The following is a 19,920-nucleotide window of genomic DNA, read 5'->3' as shown; positions in this document are numbered from 1 at the left end:
TAAAACTGAAATAAATTCAGAAAAAAAGAAAATTCACTGTCAAGCATGATTTATCTATCAGTCCATGCTGATTGTTCCCAATCACATTCTCCATCATGAACCTAGAAATTTTCTTCAGTAAGACATATTCTATTATTTTCCTTGGCACTGAAGTTATACTGACTAGGCTGCATTGCACTGGTTTGTTCATTTGGCACTTTTTGATTAAGAGTGCATTCTTCTTTTTCTTCAGTCATCAAAAATAACTGATTTTCATAATTTTTGAAAGATTTTAAAGAACAGCCCTGTACAGATATCAGCCAGTTCTCACAGCAGCCTCAGATACAGCCTGTCTAATTCAATGGATGACTGTGTATAAGCAACTTTATTTGCTTGATACCGAAGCAACTCCCAGCTTGATTGGCATCCTCTTTCTTCTAATTAAATGCATTTACTAGTCTTTTTTTTATAAGACTAAGACTAAGGCTAAGAAGGCATGAAATACAACTGTCTTACTTGTGTCCAGTGTCACAATATCACACGCTTGGCAATAGGACTGTGTTTTCTTTGCTCAAACTTGTATTATTTATTAGTCATAAATTATTACTACTATTGCCCACCTGTGCAGATGACTGCCTCGATAATTTCTTACAAATAGATGAGTTCAGTCTTTGGACACTCGTTCACAACTAAACAAATCTCCAGCTCGGATAAGTTTTGTGATACAGACAGCCCTTAAGGGGTAAGGTCCATAATAAGTCCATGAGAAGATCTGTAGTTGATAGTATATCTGTAGTTGATAGTATATGTTTATTTGGAAAATAAACAAAAGTGTCAGTATAGTAAGTCATATAAAGAAGACACTTAGGACTTGTAGATCGACAAATATTGGATAATGATTGTATGCATACAATTACTTTTTAAAAGCCAGTACTCAATAGACCCTGTGAAGAAATTTACTGTCTTTCTCATTTCTCTGATATTCATCTCTGTCTACAGAAGCTACTATTATAAACAAAAAAACCTTCTTGTTTTCAGTTACTGAAGTCACCTGTAAATTTGGCTTTTTACTCCATAATCTTTATCATGATGACTAAAGAAGAGGGCATTAATGTGCATGTATTCAGCTTATATTATAAAATAGGAGTTTATATGTCTTCTGTGCAATGCTTTGAATTTTTTTCATCATTACCTTTCTAGCTTGTATCATGTTTACTTACAAGGCATAGACTTAATTCCAATTTACTACACATTAAAGAATATTTACTGTGCTAAGACTCCAGGATCAGGGGTAGATTCTAAAAAAATCTGCCTTACAATTTATCTCCTTACATCACACCTTGCATAGCTAGCTGAGTGATTTCCTTTATAAATGAAAGCTGAATCCTTTTTTCCATTAAAACTATTCACAAAATTCCTTCTGAATTCAGGGGGAACTGATTTTGACCCTCAATTCTTGGCTATCAAATAATATCTAGCTTCTACTTAACCCTGATAAGGTAATTGGGTTAATAATGTTAATGGCAATTTGGTTGGATGATTCCACTATATTGCACTGCTCCATAACTCATAGAAAACTTCTGTGCTTTTTTCCTAAGCTTTTGTGGAAGTATTACACTAAAGATTAATATTGCTCTTATTTGAAATTCCAGCAGTATTCTGCAGAATGCAAGGAATTGTTTTACACTTTGAGAACAAGCATTACACATTATGTCCTGGTACTTTGCATCCTAAGTATTGTAAGATTGTCAGCATATTCATCACCAAATGAAAACAGTAAAACGTTCGTTAACTCAAGATCAGATTACAGAAACCCAATTTACATGTATGCATGCTGTCAAAACCAAAATAATTTAAGGTTAACACTTGAGAGTCTTCATAAAATATCATAACTGGATGAGCAACAAAATAATGAAAAGTGATGATGGACTAGGTGAAGAGCAGCGAATGTTGTTTATCCTGACTTTAGCAAAGTTTTCAACACTGACTTTCACAATATCCTCATAGAGAAGCTGATGAAGTATACTCTAGGTGGACAGTGAAGTGAAAAGAAAACTGAATTGCCAGGCCAAAAAATTTTCAACCAGTGTCACAAAGTCCAGTAGGAAGTTAGTCTCTATTAGTGTTCCCCATGGTTGACACTGAGTCCAAAATGATCTGTGCAATGGACAGACAGTGAACTCTCAGGTAGTCTGTATATAATACAAAACTGAGATGAATACTCTGTGGCTGCGTTTTACTCAGAGGATTCTATACAGACAGATGAAATGGGTTGGAAAAAAACCTTCCAAAGAGAAATGCTAAGTACTTAACCAGGGGAGGAATAAATCCATGCACTAGCACAGGCTGAAATCCATATTCCTGGAAAGTTGCTTTGCAGAAAAGTACCTGTGGTTTCCAATAGATACCAAGCTGACCATGAACCAACCAAGTATACTCTTATGGGAATGAGATTCCCAGTATAAGAGAAACATGCACATGCTGGAAAGCCTAGCTATGATGATTAAGAGGTTGTAGGATGTGTCACACCTGGAAAGGCTGAAAAAACTGGGATTGTATCACTCAGAGATGAAGAAGTTCAGGAACATCTTATTCATGTGTACAAATTCAGGATGAAGGAAGCAGAGATAAGTTCTACTAGATGATGGTGCCAAGAGACAGGATAAAAGGAAATGGACAAAAATTAAACTGCATAAGAAAAGGATTAATAATCGCTATAATAGATGATAATTATCATCATCAACATCCTACACTTGTAGGATGAAGATCCTGGAACCCTGGAACACTTGAACAGATTGGCCCTATATGTTGCCCCTAAATGGAGACTCATCATCACACTTCCACAATTATTTTTGCAAATATTGACTGGACACATCCCTGAGAAACCTGTTCTAACCACCACTAGTCTATGAAGAAGGTTTGGCTAGCCGGTTTTCAAAAATCAATTCCATTTTTAACTGTCCTGTTTTGGTGTAACACTGGCAGGAAGGTGCGCACCAAACAGCTGTTCACTCAGCATCCTCAGTGTGATAGAGGAAAGAATCAAAAAGCTAAAAGTGCAAGAATGTGTGGTTTGAAATAAAGGCAGTTTACTTAAAAATGTAAAGCAAAAATGCATTAAAAATAAATGAATAAATAAATAAAATAAAAAGCAAAACAAGGAATTCATTCACAATGTCCTATCAGCAGGCAGCTGTTTTTCCAGGAAAGCAATGTTCTTCATGCCTAACAGTTTCCTACAAAGACAAATGGCATCACTGCAAATGTATCACCCTCCTCTTTCTTTCCCCCAATTTAAGTGCCAATGAAAGATGCCATATGACACAAAATAGCCCTTAGTCAGTTTGGGCTAGCTGTCCTGTGTCCTCTCCCAGATCTTTGTGTATCCCCAGTCGCCTTATGGCAGGGCAGCATAAGAGTCAGAAAAGACATTGACTGTTATGTAAGCACCACTCTGCAACAACTAAATATCAGTGTGTTATCACCATTCCTCATCAGAAATCCTGAACAAATCATCATTATGTGCAAGACAATCAGGGGATCAAGTCTAGCCATTATAGGTTCATGAAAGGCAGGTTCTGCTTAACCAACCTGATCCCTTCTTATGATCATGCACCTAGTGCATGAGAGAAAAACTCTGGATGTAAACTACAAAGACTGTAGCAAAGCCTTTGACACTGTCTCCCACAGTACTCTCCTGTAGCTGGCAGCCCCTGACTTGGACATAAGTATATTCTTCAGTGAGTAAAAATCTGGCAAGACAGCTGGCTCCAAAGAGGAGCGTGAACTTTCCAGGCTTAAGCTGGAAAGTTCTGAAAGAAGGCCAAAGGCATCCTGGCTTCTATCAGAAGTAGTGTAGTCAGCAGGAGCAGGGAGGTGATCGTCCCAATGTACTCAGCATTGGTGAAGCTACATCTCGATTTCTGTGTTCAGTTTTGTGCCCCTCAATTAAAAAAAAAAAAAAAAAAAGACATTAAGACATCAAAGCATGTCCAAAGGAGGGCAACAAAACTTGTGAGGTGTCAGGGACAAAAGTTTTACGCAGAACAGCTGAGGGAAATGGGATTATCTGGACAACCTCACCACCCTCTGAGTAAAAAATTTCTGAGGCCCTCCTCTGAACACGCTCCAAATCCTGTGCATCCTATCTGTACTGGAGGCTCTAAATCTGGATGTAGTACTTGAGGTGGGGCCTCACAAGGACAGAACAGAGAGAGACAATCACCTCCCTCTCCCTTTTAGCCACCCCTTTTTTAATGCATCCGACGATCCTGTTGGCCTTCCACGCTGCAGTTGCACACTGCTGGCTCATGTCCAGCTTTCCGTCTGCCAGGATCCCCAACTTCTCTGCAGGGCTGATTTCAAGGAATTCTTCTCTCAGTATTTGGGATTGCCCCCACCCAAATGCATCACCATAATCTTGGTCTTGATTAACATGGTTAGGTTACTCTGGGCCCACTTTTCAAGCCTATCCAGGGTTCTCTGGATGGTATGCCATCTTGTGACAGCCTAATACATCTGTGCCTGGATCGTGATAAAGGAAGGTAATATGGAATTTGTGAACAGCAAGTACTGAGATTCATTCAAGTTGTGGAAAGTATCACAGTATTTTGTAATCCCAAGGAGTCTGGTATGGAAAAGTGCCTGAAGAAGTCAATTACCCAGGACTGTACAAGTAGCAGTTCTATGTGGAACCCTTTCAGTTTTCCTGGATCACAATGAAATGTGACCAGTATCTCCGCTCCATTGGGAAGCCTCATAAATAGTACCAAATCCTCAAGGCCACCTATCATTGGAGACCACAGAGAAGGTCACCACTCAAGTCAGTCTCAATTATTGTCCATTGAGGAATCGTATTTGCTCTAAACTCCAGTAAAGGAAAATTTTAACTATAGGCTAGCTTTTTTTCTCCACCTCCCTCCCTACATTCATACATATGTTTTAACAATCCTCATTTGTTTCATAAGTGCTGAGTTTTTTTACTGGATCCACATATTTCTGTTTAACTATGCGTGCATGTGTGTATATGTATACATATTGATTTAGGATAAGGTAAGTTAGTACTGTTCTGTTCTGTTGGTAAGTTAGTGTGAAACTTGTCATCCATGAATCTATAACCAAATCACCATTCAAATGTCATATATTTCACTAAGTCACCTTATTAATTTCCAAAAGGGTAGTTAATGATTAAATGCTGTTAAAATTATATCCTTTGATTCACCTCACGTTATCAATAAATCTTAAATTGCTGCTAAACAGAACTATGTGAAATGTATTTTTATTTCCAGCAATGGCAATTCTGGTTCACAAATGAAGAATATAATTAGCATTTTCTTACAAGGGAATACAGTAACACAGAGTATCAGACCTTATTCAAAGCAGAATTAACCAAAGAGTTCAGTTTAAATGATTCTGTATTTTGACCTCATTGATAAAATGGCACACTATAGGGAGCTATTGTATGAGTTTTTCCTGATTCTACTCATTTTCCCTGTCATTAAGATGTCTCAGGTTTTGCCATTCATCTATTGATAGCCTCTGCTGACAGTTACAGTCCAGAGCAATAATATTTCAAGCAGCTAGCAGCAATGGCAGCAGCACAGTCTGCTGAAGTTGATTTTCTTCAGCATGACTAAGAAATGGTGTTATACTGAAAAAAAGTTTCAATGGACTGAAAAAGGATGCTGACAAAGAAGTCATAGCTATCTGCATAGCAATTTTAAACTTAAACATAACATAAATTTTCAAATTCATTTTAGCTGAGGCTTTAGCTACTACTTACCTGATACAGCTTCTGCTGCAAAGCTTGACTTGTGAAATAGAAAAATTTCCAGCTTTGAAAATTAATAGTAACGTAAATAAAGTCTAAGAAGTAATGGAATACTGTAAATATAACTAATAATTTTAGAACAGAAATGGAATAAACCTATGCATTTTTATGAGTACAAACCAAGGCGCTTTTTCATGAACTTGAGCTGTCAAATGAGTTTTACATCAAAAATTTTCTCCCTAACGTATTATGTTAATCATTTGAAAACAGGGTCTGCTTAACAGGAAGACAATGAGCAATAGTATTGATAACATCACTGCTAAAACAGATTAATGAACATAAATCTGACTCTTGCTGGGGGCTGAAAGAACTGATAGTAGACATCTGGTCCAACAGCTGAGGGCCAATAGAGCACATCCCTAAAAGCATAGTGTAACCGTGAATCAATTAGCTTGGCTTATATACAGTGAGCAGCCCAAAAGCCCACTAAGCTATCCTGCATGGCAGCCCACTACAACAGTAAATCCCTTCAAGCAGGGACCCTTGGAGGTTGTGACCATGTAGCAATACTTTACACCTTAACATCAAGATCCCTTGCCAGATCCTCTGTAAGTGACATAATAGCTTGCTTTAAGCTTAGTTAATTTTGCTAAAATTGTATCTCAGATTGACTGAGCATTATTCCTCAGACAAAAAGTTATTGATTAAGTCTGGGACTAGAAGTAGATCCAGCTGCATCTAGTCTCCTTACCTTCATGAAAGAAGGAGCTTAGAAAGGAAGGGAATCCACTCTGAACCTTGTGACTCAACTGGAGGATCTACTCCACCTTTAGACATAAACCATTGACTGAATCTGGGACTAGGCGTGCATTCAGCTGCATCCAAGCTCCTTATCTCCATGATTCAAGGAGTTAAGAAAGGAAGGAGATCCATCCTTATCCCCATGACTCAAAAAGAGAGTCTCCTAGCTGAGTGTCTTTAACTCCATCTTCTATGCAGTACATAATCCCAGTAATCTTGAATCTGGTTACATTGGTGTTAAATCATTACATTATATCTATATCTATATATATCAATAAATATATTCCTGATTTTCTCTTATGAGTGAAGTGTATAGTGTAGTTGTTTCCAATCACAATAGTGATTCTTCCTTGGCAGAAGGATCTAAGCCAGTATGACAACTGGCATACACTGTAAGACAGTACTCTTGTCGTTATACCCATAAAACTTCACAAGACAAATTTAAATTAATTAAGTAAATAATTAATTAATGCAAGGGTTTAAAATATTCATACAACTGAGCAATCCATCTTCCTATGAAGCTTGGTTAATAATAAAACTAAAAATCTACAGTCATCTTAAAAATTTAGTCAGTAATTATAGTGCTTCAGTAGTACTTAAACAGGATGATTGTGTCTGACTACCACTTTGCTATCCTTTCTATATTGACCAGATCATAAAGTTCAAGAAAATTCCCATTTCTGCACTCTGTGAAGAACCACTTCTGCAGGTCCTACTTTCTTGATTTAATTTAGATGAATTAAATGTCAGAGTTGAATGGATATAAATAAATAACAGTGATACGGCTTCTCATTCAGGCTGCTTTTATTTATTTATTTATTTATTTATTTATTTTTCTGAGGTCTGGAGGAGTGGCTGAGAAGGTGGAAAAATCTTGTTACCAGCATAGCACTGTCAAACTATGATACGTGAACCGCCGTCAAACTGCTAAGAAAATAAATACCCTAAACTCTTCCTTGTTGGCACTGAAAATCTAGGAAGAAACACAAGAGCACTAGGCAACGCTAGATGACTTAAACTTTTTTTTTTTCAAACTGTATACATATATATTTCTGCTGATGAAAACCTCTTCCTTAAGCTCTTCATATTTATATCTTCAGTAGTACAATTTAAGAAATACTGCAATTTCCAGTAGGTATTAATTATCTACACTCAAGTTTTTATATATATGATACAATATGGCATTTTACTGCATCAACCAATAGTTAAATGAGAACAACAAAAACAGAGTTTTGCCCTTGAAATTTCATGGCCTGTAAAAGGCAGTACTATCAAGTGTTACTACATCTGATGATAAAACAAACAAAAACAAAACTGCAGTATTCCTTACGAAACCCTTCCTATCAGAGATGAATTGTGCTCAGTTTACAGATGAGGAACTGAATCGTGACAATTGCTGAAGAGTGTGTCTGTATTTATAAGTAGTACAGTACAATACCAAAAAGCTGGTGAAAAATCTCTAACGTTGACACTAAATGGATTCCTCATACCACTGCTACATGAAGAAAATGGCTTAGAATTACATTAGTGCAGTATTTAGTTTTAAAAAATAACAATTTTGTGGCTTTAAGGCAAGCCTCATTGTTTTCCTGATATGTCTCTAACTTTTCATTTGATATTCTTCCTTCTCCATTTTCTTGTTTGTCCACATTCATGCAAGAGTCTGTTTTCTGAACTTATAAGAACAAACTGCTCCACAGTGCAAACCATAGAATATCAAATGCTGTTTCAAGAGTACACTCCTGATCTTACTCAAAACACCAGACACATGCCCAAAGTGCTTGTGTACCATAAAGCTGTTGCTGTGTCAGATAGTTAATCTTCATTACATATTCTAAGTACCATTCCAGAGGTTACACAGCACAAGCTGTGTTTTTCCTAGATTGAGATTCAGTTTTTCAATGGTTGAAAATACATGCCACTTATTGATACTGCTCTCTTCCATAGTCTGAACATACATACATTCCTTCATCCTGGTGCTGCAATGGAACATCTTTGCATGTTTCCTGTCATCCTGGGATAAGCAATTCTGTTCAGACCATTCATATCTTTGTAGGACTAAAAGCATCCCCATAAAAAATAAATCCAAACAAAACAAACAAGAAAGAAGCTTTAAAATGACTCGTGAACACAGATTTAAGGCTTGTTACATGTTCAAAAACATTATTTTTATTTTTAGAATGTACAGAAAGGAGTAGACAAAAAGGGGGAAGGAGGAGAACATGGGATATATGTAAAATTCTTTGGGATCCTTGGGGTTCCTTCCAAACCCAAGCCATTCTGTGATTCTATCATTTAGATTATTATGGCTTGGATAATCACAAAAAGAAAAGAAAAGGGTAGAAGAAATTAAATGGAGCCCAGATGAAAAGATACTGCCAGAGATCTCAACAGTTTTGGGAAATCCTCATGTTTTTGGAATATAGGTCTAGCATGTATTTCCTTATCTGTATAATATCAGGCAAAATCCCATATTTTTAAACATCAGATTAACAGGAAATGTTATTCAGAAAATATTTTTGATTCCATTCCACTTACTTTCATTTAGATCTTCCATTTTATATTTTCTCAGGGTTAGACTCTGCAGAGCTCACAAGTGAGGTGAGGCAAAATAAACAGTAGCCAAGCAAACAAAATAATTAATAAATGATAGTAAGTCTAAAGCATAGAGATCCAGAAGGGATTAGTTCAGTGGAAAATTAGGTGTCCATCAATCTCCTTCTGGATACCCCCTACTCTGGCTAATCAGCATTTAGGAGCTATTAGGCTTGACAGCTTGACCCTTGTCAGTCACAGTTGGTACAATGCAGTACTGAAAACAGAGCAGCCACTGAAGATGGCACTATTTCTAGCTAACCTATTTTGGCAGAATATTTGTGTGCATCAACAGACTGAAATGTCAGAGAGCTGAAGATGACGTGGGTGAATGTGAAAAAGCAGAAAAGACCGCAGAGGAAAAGGAAGAAGCCAGAAGAAAAACTTAGCAAGAAACAAAATAGAAGGAAGAGCAGAAGATGAAAAATATGTGTCAATGCAGTAAAGAATATTCGTGAAACAACATAGAGGAAATTCTGAAGCATAAATGATTATAGTTCAGTCAGGTTGCTGCAAAAACACAATAAGTATGAAACGAAATTGATCACTCACATTCTGAAGTTCTTCATGCCACAATTACCCTTTAATGAAATCCTAAACTAACCAGAACCTGAATAACACTGAAGGACAAAATTAAGGCAATAGAAATCCTAGATCTGAAGAAATTTTTAGGCTAATATCACACAATCACTTCACTGAAGCTGTACAGGCTTCATTTTTTATATTCTCTCGACCATTGTGCATTAAATGTTGAGCACTGCAAGTGTACTGTGTTATATCCAGAGATCCTATAAACTTGAAATACCTATTCCTGTTTTGAAAGCTACTTTAGTACCAAGTCTAACTAAAGTTCTACATAACATCTGTATTACAGATACTTTTCATGTTCAACAGATGTGCATATTACATACATATGTGCAACTTTATTTCATACAACAAAGCAGCAGATTCTCCATAGGCATTAACAACAGAAAACCTTTTATGATGCACATAAGGTATTTGAGAAGCCAACATAAATAGGATGCTTTATTTTTACTTTTTTTTTTTCTGAAAGAGAATTAAAATAAGTTTGTTCTCTCTCTAAACCAAAATACCATTATTTCAGTTATTTTAGGAGAGTGAAACATGTCACAACAACATATTTACAGAAAGCAGATTAGCTCAGACTTCTTTATTTCCAGTACTCTTTCTGCACTTATGTTCTGTTTCTTCTTTACTGCATTATATTGGCATAACGTGCAAAGAAAAGCATATTGCATATTTGTATATGAGTCTGTTGGTAGAGCTTGGCTGGCTCAACCATGCAAAGAAAAATATCCATTTAAATACAATAGGCATGGACTCAGGTCCTTCTTTTTAGAGAAGATATTAGAAAGACAAATAAATCTTTGTCCGAATAACGTCATAACAATGGTAAACTGCAACCTGCTGTTACAATGTTACCTGGAATCTGGCACAATTATAAACATTATGAAGAATCAGTCTTCTTAAGTCATAGTCTGGCTTAGTCTGTGGTAGCCTACAGAACTACTTCTAACAATTTATTCTAATTGACAATTAAAACATAGTAGTGCACACAGCTAGATATACTATGTGAGAAATAATTGTTTTTGTCAGTTTTGTTTCAAACAGAACACAAAGTGCCAGCAACGTCCCTCAGTAGAAGCTGTAGCAGATAACATGAATTGTCTGACGGCCTTGGAGAACGTGGACAGAATAGTATTTCCATTGGTGGTCAGTGCCCATTCAACTCTACAACTCAAAAAAAAAAAAAAAAAAGGTCCAAAGAGCTGGGGAAAGTTGTGTCTCCCTGAGACCATGTGGAGATTATAAACTAAGAGTCAACATCTTGTCTGATATAAGCCATTCAATAGTCCATTCAAATGACAGTGCAACCGTTGAGTTCAGAAAAGACTGCAGTGTTTCTCAGGGGGATCCAAGACAGGAAAGGCTGCAGGCTGTCCCCTAGCTGGAGGTTTCGAGCAGAGCGCTGCCGTGGTAGCCACGAGGACCCCAAGCAGCGCTGCTTCCAGCGGAGGCCGAGAGGGTGCGCGCGCGGCACCGAAACTGCGGCAGGGCGCAAAAGACGCTTTAGGAATCAGCCCACGGTGATCACAGGGGCAGTAGCGCCACCTGGAGGCCAGCGGTAGCAGCGTAGGTGAGGTCGCTGCGACCGCCCACTTCACTGCTCCCGTCGAAGTGGGCTCAGGAGCCGCGGGGACGTGACGGTCGGACGCTGGAAAACGGAGGGCTATGATCTGTGTTACATCACGCACACACGCACACACTACTTCTTGGAGTGACTACTGTGATGTTCTCATTTTTCTTTTTGTTTCAGTCACATTACATCATCTATATAGAAGGCAGCTGGAAATAGCATTTAAAGAATTGACCTGCTGATTAAAATTCCTATTTCTGGTTTTTTTTTTTGTTGTTTGTTTGTTTTTGTTTTTTGTTTTTTGTTTGTTTTGTTTTGTTTTTGTATTCAACTTTTATATAACCAGTGCATTTTGGCACTTAAATGTGTGAAATGGGAGAGAGATTTCTGTCTGAAAAATACGACTTTTCCTTTAGCCATATCTGAATACATACTGTTGGAGCAACATATTGAAACAGGGAAAAAAAAGAAAAAAGAAAAAGAAAAAAGAAAAAAAGAAACACAGTTTGAGAGGTTCCTTTGTTCTTTTGAATCTTAAAGGAAAGCTTTTGATAGGAAAAAAAATATAGACCTTCTGTTGAGAATGTCAATTCACCTTAACAAAAGGACTGTGTTCCATCTCTGGCTTATTTTAGTTCCCTAATAAAGTACTGCTGGCTGAATCAAATTTGGATCAGTTTTTGAATGTCCTTAACAAGGTTTCCACTATCATCTTCCCTGAACACATCTCAGCAGGAACCTTGATGCGCAAAGCATGAGCTGTAGGAGGGAGATGGCTGGCAGAGTGAAGCTCCACAGACCTTCTATAAGACCACTTTATATTAAGTGCTCATATTTCTGTTTGTGTAAACAAAGCATTAAATACTCTCTTTTAGGATTCAGTGCAAGAAACTACTGATATGCAAGAATTAACAGAGCAAATAAACCTTTCTTTAGAACTAATGACACTGCAATTGGTATTGTTATATGTGTATTTCTGATAACACTCACAACTTCTTATCTCTTCGGTGTTAATATTTTCAGATGTGCAATTCACATTCTAACTCTAACCCTTTCCTCTTTGAAATCTAAATAGTAGGGAGAAAAAAAAAATATTTGCATCTAAACACTGCATCTGAACATACTTCAGCTGAGTCAGTACTTTACAGATTTTATCACATAGAGGGTATTTAGTGGCTGTTGTGTTTAAACACTACACGGTATCTTCTGCTTATATGACTACAACCTCTAATCGGTAACTCAATATGCAAAAAATACTAGTGAGTGAGAAAGTCTATGACTGAAAAAAACGTCTTTCTTATTGTGATATGTTCAGATTCTAAAAATAAAAAGTACTCTTGTAGATATCTAAGATATCTAAGATACGAGATATCTTGTTCCAAGACATGGTCCTACATACATGATTTACTGATTCCTAATGACTTGATCTGATCAATGTATGTTGAGTAATCTGAAATTTAATCTTTTTTCCTGCAGCAAGATTAAAATAAATATGCAAGCATATAAATAAATATAATAGTATTTTTTTGGATTTAATCTTCTGGAAAATTTGGAGATGAAAACTGAAAAGTTTCCTGTGGATTCGGTGTAATATGAAGCAGTGTAAGCTTAGATGAATTTGAAAAATTACCTTAGTTTCTTCATTAGGGAACTGATAATGTGACGTTAGGCATTTAGGTGAAACCAAATTGGAAAACCAGAAGAAAATTTTCATTCTAAATAATTTCTGCTGATAGCACATTCTGTAAGTACTGATTTTATTATCACATTCCTTCTCTTTACCTTGTCTGAGCCTAGCATTCCACTTGGACTATCTAACTGATGCTATACAAATAGCAAGTCATAGCAAAACAGGCAGATATTGGACATTCTGGGTACTATCTATTTTTAAAAATTCCACTCAAATTGAACGTCCTTCGACCAAAAAAAAAAAGTTTCAAAGATTGACTTATGCATCTTTTCTTCTCGTTACTACTGTGCTTCTCATTAGCAGTATTTAACATTCTCTGTTAATCTATACAGTATGAAGAAAAAAGAATATGTTTGCTTTGAAAATAAACAGACATAATATTAAATAATTCATACGAATGAAGTAAAGAGTGCTGTTCTCAATCTAATTTGACTTTTTATTATTCTTTTTTGCAGATTCATTTTCAGATTCTATATATGTCTGGTTTTCAGTTTCTCATTAGAACTCTTGCAAAAGAGTTCTGCCTTAGCACAGTGGCTTTCAGGTTCTCAGCATTTTCCTTTTCTGTCCGAAATTTTGTAACAAATACTTATATATTATATTATATGTTATATATTTAAGTAAGACAAACTTTGTAATAAATATATCAGATTTTATTTTTAGATAAGGTAGAAAAAAACTTTGAAATAGTACTAGATCATTCAGCTAATGTTTTTAATTATTGCTTGTCTAAATCAGTCATTTTTTCTTTAGTTTTCTCTGCAAGTTCTTTAGACAGATTCTAGTGTGAAAAACCTAATAATCTTAGGCAAAATGTGCAGAAGCGCAAAGGGTTTTGCATTTGTGTGTGTGTGTTGAATAAGAAAGATAATACAGCCTACAAAATATAATACATCATTGTAAAAGCTGAAATGGTTAGTACAGTAAACAACACTGCAGCCTTCTCCCATATGGATTACCTAATAATATTTCTTGTTATTTTGGAAGCAAACGGGTTGTTTTCTCTTCATACTGCTTAGATTGGCAGTGAATGCCTGAATAGTACTGCTATGGAGCTCGACAGGAAGGAGAGAAAAAGAGATATCATTACAGAATGCTTAACATCCTCTTATTATATTTAGCCCAGTGGGAACTCAGGTTTTTAAATCACTGTACTGTTTTTCAAATCATTTTCAAATACTGAGAAAATAGATTTCCCAGATCTTCCATGAATCTCAAAATTTATTGTTGGATTTAAACTTACAAAAGATCACAGCACCACCACTGAAGGAATCCAAGTACTTGAATGAAAAGTGTATTTTGCAAAGATAACGTACTCAAGAAACTTAAACGTTTATGCTGAGCACTCTCAAGGAATTGTGCCTTGCATTTCTGTGAGCTGCAGACAAGCGTGCATCATTTTCTACCAAACAATATGGCTATTCTTGTCTCTCCAAATTATGTCTATCTTGTCCAGTATGGGAGATGGAGAGAATGGGAAAGAATGGGAAATTTCTGTATAGGACGAATTTCCTCTTGGGGCTGAAAATACTCAGGTCTTGAGACTAACAGCCTCTGATAACCGGGGAACAGATATACTGCAGAGTCCACATATACACCTAATGATTGAAACTACAATATGCTGTTAAAAACTTAATGCCTTTAACAATGAAGTCTAGATATGCCCAGGACTATGTCTCCTGTGACTAGTTAGTACAGACAGTGGAGAGCAAATATAGTAGGAAAACAGAACCCTCATTCTACCAGCATTCATTCTTCTGCTGGTCTCCTAGAAAATAGAATCAGGCATATTTGTACAGTACCCAATATTAGTTATTTGTCATATAAAGCTGCTGATATTGCATGTTGTAGTGGTTGTAGAATTATCTCAATGATGCCATTTACTACATCTTTTCCCATTGGACTTACCATCTAAATTCTGTGTCACTACTTCTTATGCAGTCATGCCAAGTGTGCCACCAATTTTGCATTATTCCTCTTATGTTCAGGGTTTTATTTTGCACAGAATACTCTCAGTCTTCCATTTTGTTCAGACTATTGATTATCAATGTTTGAAATTTCTTTATTTCTTCTGTGTTTTTTTTTTTTTGTTTGTTTGTTTGTTTTCCACTCTTGCTCTGGTAGGAGTAAAGAAAGATGATAATTCCCAGCTTCTGATTACAGCTGTAAATATGGGTGTGTACTGAAAATTATTCATTCTTGAACATGAAAATTTCTGTATCCAATATGAATTACAGGGATGGAGGCTCTGTGCAATTGGTAAACAGAGAAAAACAGCAGCTGAAATATACCTTCCCTTTCGCACATACAAGCATTTTTCAGTCATCCAGATCTCACTGAAGATGTGTGAAAATAGAAGAAACGCAGATGTAGTTTTAAGCTCTGTCTACACCACACTGCATAATGGGTTGAAAACAGGAACACATCTTTACCTTTACAGAACACTGTGCTGTACACACACTTACCTTGAAAACTTTTGCTTATTTTTTCCTGGTCTATATTTGCAAAATCCTTCTCTGCGAACCAAGGAGAATTAATATTTTAACTCACTGTCTCCATCATTCATAATTTTCTTTTTTAATATTCACGTTTTTCCATTTTCTTTTTGTGTATGATTAAAAAAAAAAAAAAAAAAGCTTTACAAATGAATAAAAATTCACTTCCACTAATAAAATCCTAAATGGCTGTATTTGCATCAACTAAGAGAAGAGAGAGAAAGCGAGAAATGCCACTTACAATAAAAATTTTCTGGGTTAAGCTAATATCATTTAACATTCCAGAAACTTAGTGGCAGACTGGCTGATTTGTAAAAATGCAGTATAAAAGAAGGAAGAGGGAGGAAGAAACCCTTGGCTCAGTAAAAATCCTGCACTGTGGGTTTTGACAGAGTTTAAAAATAAAACTGAAACAAGGTAAATCTGGATTTGAACGTCCTACTTTTTTTTTGCAGTTTAATTTGCACAGTGACCCTTTAAACTCTGTTCCCAGCAACATAGCCCCAGGCAAAGCCATAAGGCATAACCATCCACTGCAGTGTGACTTCATCATAGGTTCCTACCTCCCTGCCCAGCCAGTCCTGAAATATCTAGTCATTTTTCTTGCCCCACTTCTATTATGCTTTCATATATCAAAATGTAATGAAAAGTAGCTGGTACAGCTAACTCCTTACAGATGATGAAATCCTTTGAAGAGGGAAGCATAAAGAAATTTTGTTGTCTACTCAATTAAAATTCAGGGAGGAAAAAATTTAAATAAGGTGTTGTTCTTTTTTAATTTGTTTTTCAGATTGAAATAAGCCCTTGAGCTATTTATAGCTCACTGCTGAAGCGTGATACTACTGTAGAAATAAAATGGGGGAACATTTTCAATCGGAATATGGATCTGGGTATATCTGTATCTTAAAACTCAAACTCTAATAGTCAAGCAGGTTGCTTAGGCACTAAGTACATTATTTTTAATCTGATTAGCAAAAGAAGGAAAATAAAACTAATATGATCCATTAAACCATCTGTAATTGGCATTATTGTTTCCTTGCTTATATAAGCTTGTACCTTACTGAATTGTTGTAAAAATAGGGGGTTTGATTTTTATCAGGTATATTTTATTTTCATGTGAAACATGGAATTAGGAGAATAATCAGTGCTGACCTGAATACTATGCCATATCTGAAGTGTAGATTTATAGATTTCTAAAGCCAGAATTGTTATCAGTTCTGTTTCCAAGTAGTTTAATACACGCTAAGCAAAATAATGAACATCCATTCCCAGGATCCACATTAAGCTGCTGCAGTTAAATAAAAAATCTGTGCTCTTGACTGCTTGTACTCAGCAAGGCCTACTTAAAAATTCCACAGTCACAAGTTCAGAGTTTTTTGGGGGATTGTGATGACAACCAACAAAGTTCTGCAGACATTTCTCTGATTATGTCAACCTAAAGCAAAAAAATGTTGTGATCAAAAGCCTGCTGTGGAAAAAAAAAAAAAGGAACAGTCATGGGACAAAATAGAACATCTACTTAACACTAATTAAAGCTGTGTAATCAACAATTTTACTGTGAATTTTAAAGTATCTATATCCGCTCACCTATCTTTATTGCTTTTTGTCTCCTAATTTAGAATCAGTTTTTCCGAGTCCTTAGAGATATTATCATTCTATTAAAGTTAAGCCTGGATTCTCATTGGAGAGTGTGTTCCTTCAGATAGAAAAAGTTGGCTATTATTTTCAGTGTAGCAAGCATTCAAACTTGTCAAAGGGGGTTCTCAGAAAAATCCCCCCAAAATCTCATTATCTTCTGTTCAGAGAAAGCTGAATCTCACAATTCTACTCTGCAAGGTTTGTCTGAAATGAGAGCTTCAGCCTGAGAACAGCAGAAGCTACTGCTTACAGGACTTTTTATAAACCTTCTAAATCAGCTTTGAGAGAGTTTAACTGGCATCAGTTACTATTTAATTTAAAATAAATAATAATAAAAAACAGCAAGTTCCCATTGATTGCCCTTTATTTTCATTTTCCTTTTGAGAATTCCTTCCTGCCATTACACTCTTGAAGATGATTCATTACAAGAACTGCTATTTAACCTCAGTGAATAGAGAACTAGTGTTTTCATTATTTATACTTCCATATCATTACATTTCAAACTCCTTTATTTTAATTACAAGACATTCATTACTTCAGTGATCACACCCAGGGTGATTTTTAACTTCTTGATGGATTTTTCTGGAATTAGTTCGCTGAAATTTAGGTATTTTTCAGACATAATAAATAACTGCCTATAAATATTAAATGCTATAGCCGAGGTTATGCAGTGCTTGAAATGCTTTAGGAGACCATATTGGTTGTTAATAAATATCAAGGCATTCCTTGGACTTTTGACTTCTTTTTATTATGAATAAGGGATAGATAAAGTCCTGATTTCAACTGGGACAGGGATGCTTTTCTTCCTAGGTATGATGCTAAGTTTTTGTCTTTAGAAGAAAACAATGTTGATAATGCAGTGATGTTTTAGTTACTGAAAAGTGCTCTACAGAGCCAAGGACATTTCAGTTTTCAGCTTCTCATACTGTCCTACTGGCAAAAGGCTGAGGGAACACAAGGTGATAGCAGGGGATAAAATCAGGATAGCTGACCTACATCGGAAAGGCAATATTCCATACCATGTAACACCATGAGGAAAAACAATAAAGCTGTGAGGAGCTGTGGGAGCAGCTGCTAATCATATACAACAGTCAGTGGGTGGTAAGCAATTGCAGTGTTCATCGCTAACTTTGTAAATATATGTATCTATGGTTATCACTATTATTATTTCTCTCTTTCATTTCTTATTAAATAGCTTTTATCCCAACCAACAAGTTCTATTTTTTTTTTTTCCCCCCAGTTCTCTGCCCAATCCCAGTCAGAGTTGGGGAGTGAGGAAGTCTGTGCATTTAGCTCCTTCCCAGGTTCAACCACAACATGGGACAACTTAAGAGTTAATATATATACCTAAGCACATTTTTCAAATGCTACTTCAACACTGGCAGGCTTGAGGCCATGACTCTCTGGAGCTTCTTTCACTGCTTTATCACTTTCTCAGCAAACTAAAAGATTTCAGCTATAGTTTGAGATAGCGTAACTACCATTTGAAATGTCCACGTCCACACAAGATCAGTGGCCTGGCTCACAGAAAATGCTATTGCTGTTGTTGCTGTGGAAGGGATATTACTTTAGCTCTTTAGAGTGCAAACCATGTCTACACTGCACAATTTCAGGATATAGTACAAAACACTTCAAAACACCTGCTATTTAGCCACTAAACTGACTTGTAAGCAAAGTAAAAACCCAAAGCCAACAGATGCACGGAGCACACAGTACTAAGCAGTTTCCAGAAGGAAACACTAGCTTTGATTGAAAGTGTGAGCAATTAGTTTCCTCTTGAAAATTGTAAAACAAAACAAAACAAAACAAAAAAACAAGACATAATATAGTCATCCAGTGTCACCTAGTTTGCAATTACCAGTATCTTTTACAGCACCCTCACTCCTGCAGTCTTCTTCTCACCCAGCTTACACTCCCAGATACATGGATTAATAAACAAACAAACAAACAAACAAATAAAAACACTAAGACCAGGTAGGATATTCCAAATTAAGCAATTTTGAAAAAATAAGGCAAGCAGAGAAATAACAAAACATATTTCCCTCAGAATCTAGGATCTATCCTCAAAGAAGAGACAGTATCAACTGTAAGTATATACTCCCTATATGCCAGGCAGACCCTTTTCTTAGAGAAGTCTGATGTCTCCCTGGGGCTCAGGTGAAGAATGTCACTAGGAAATTCCATAGCTTGTTGTGGCCAACAGACTATTAAAGATTACTCTTTTTCTATACAGGGAGTGGTAATGCAGCTACATGCAGTTCAGTAGCCATCAAAAGGGACTTCAGACCCTTGGGACATCAGCTGAAGGAATTAAGGCCAGAGAAATCTCCTCTCTGCTTCCTGCACTGGGTAAGGACACTGAAAGAAATTGAAGATTCTTATCTATAAGGACCTGGATTCATACTGGTGCCATCACCAAAACTTTGAGTATTTTTTTTTTACAATGGATTGGCCTTTTTTTTACAATTGGACATGGCACTGGGCTTGCAGGCAGCAGATAGGGTTCACCTTTCTCAAAGCTAGAACAGGGTCCTTGGGGAAAAGCTATCAGGGCTCATTGTCAGGACTTTAAAGAAGGTCCAAAGGAGGAAGACAGTTATAGTGGTCCTGCTCCTGATAAGTTGTGGAGTGGCACAGCACTAGATTAGATTAGAAGGGCAAGGTGCTATCAAACTGCTGTCCTGAGATGTGCTGACAATATTGCAGCACACTTTAAATCTTAGGATGATGAGCTAAGGATCACTAAGACAATAGGTGAAGGCAACTGAGAAATTTAAGGAAAATATTTCAAAGA

This window comes from Tetrao urogallus (assembly GCF_951394365.1).
Source record: "Tetrao urogallus genome assembly, chromosome: Z".
NCBI classification, from domain to species: Eukaryota; Metazoa; Chordata; class Aves; order Galliformes; family Phasianidae; genus Tetrao; species Tetrao urogallus.
The sequence above is the reverse complement of the archived record's forward strand: the minus strand, read 5'-3'. Positions refer to the sequence as shown.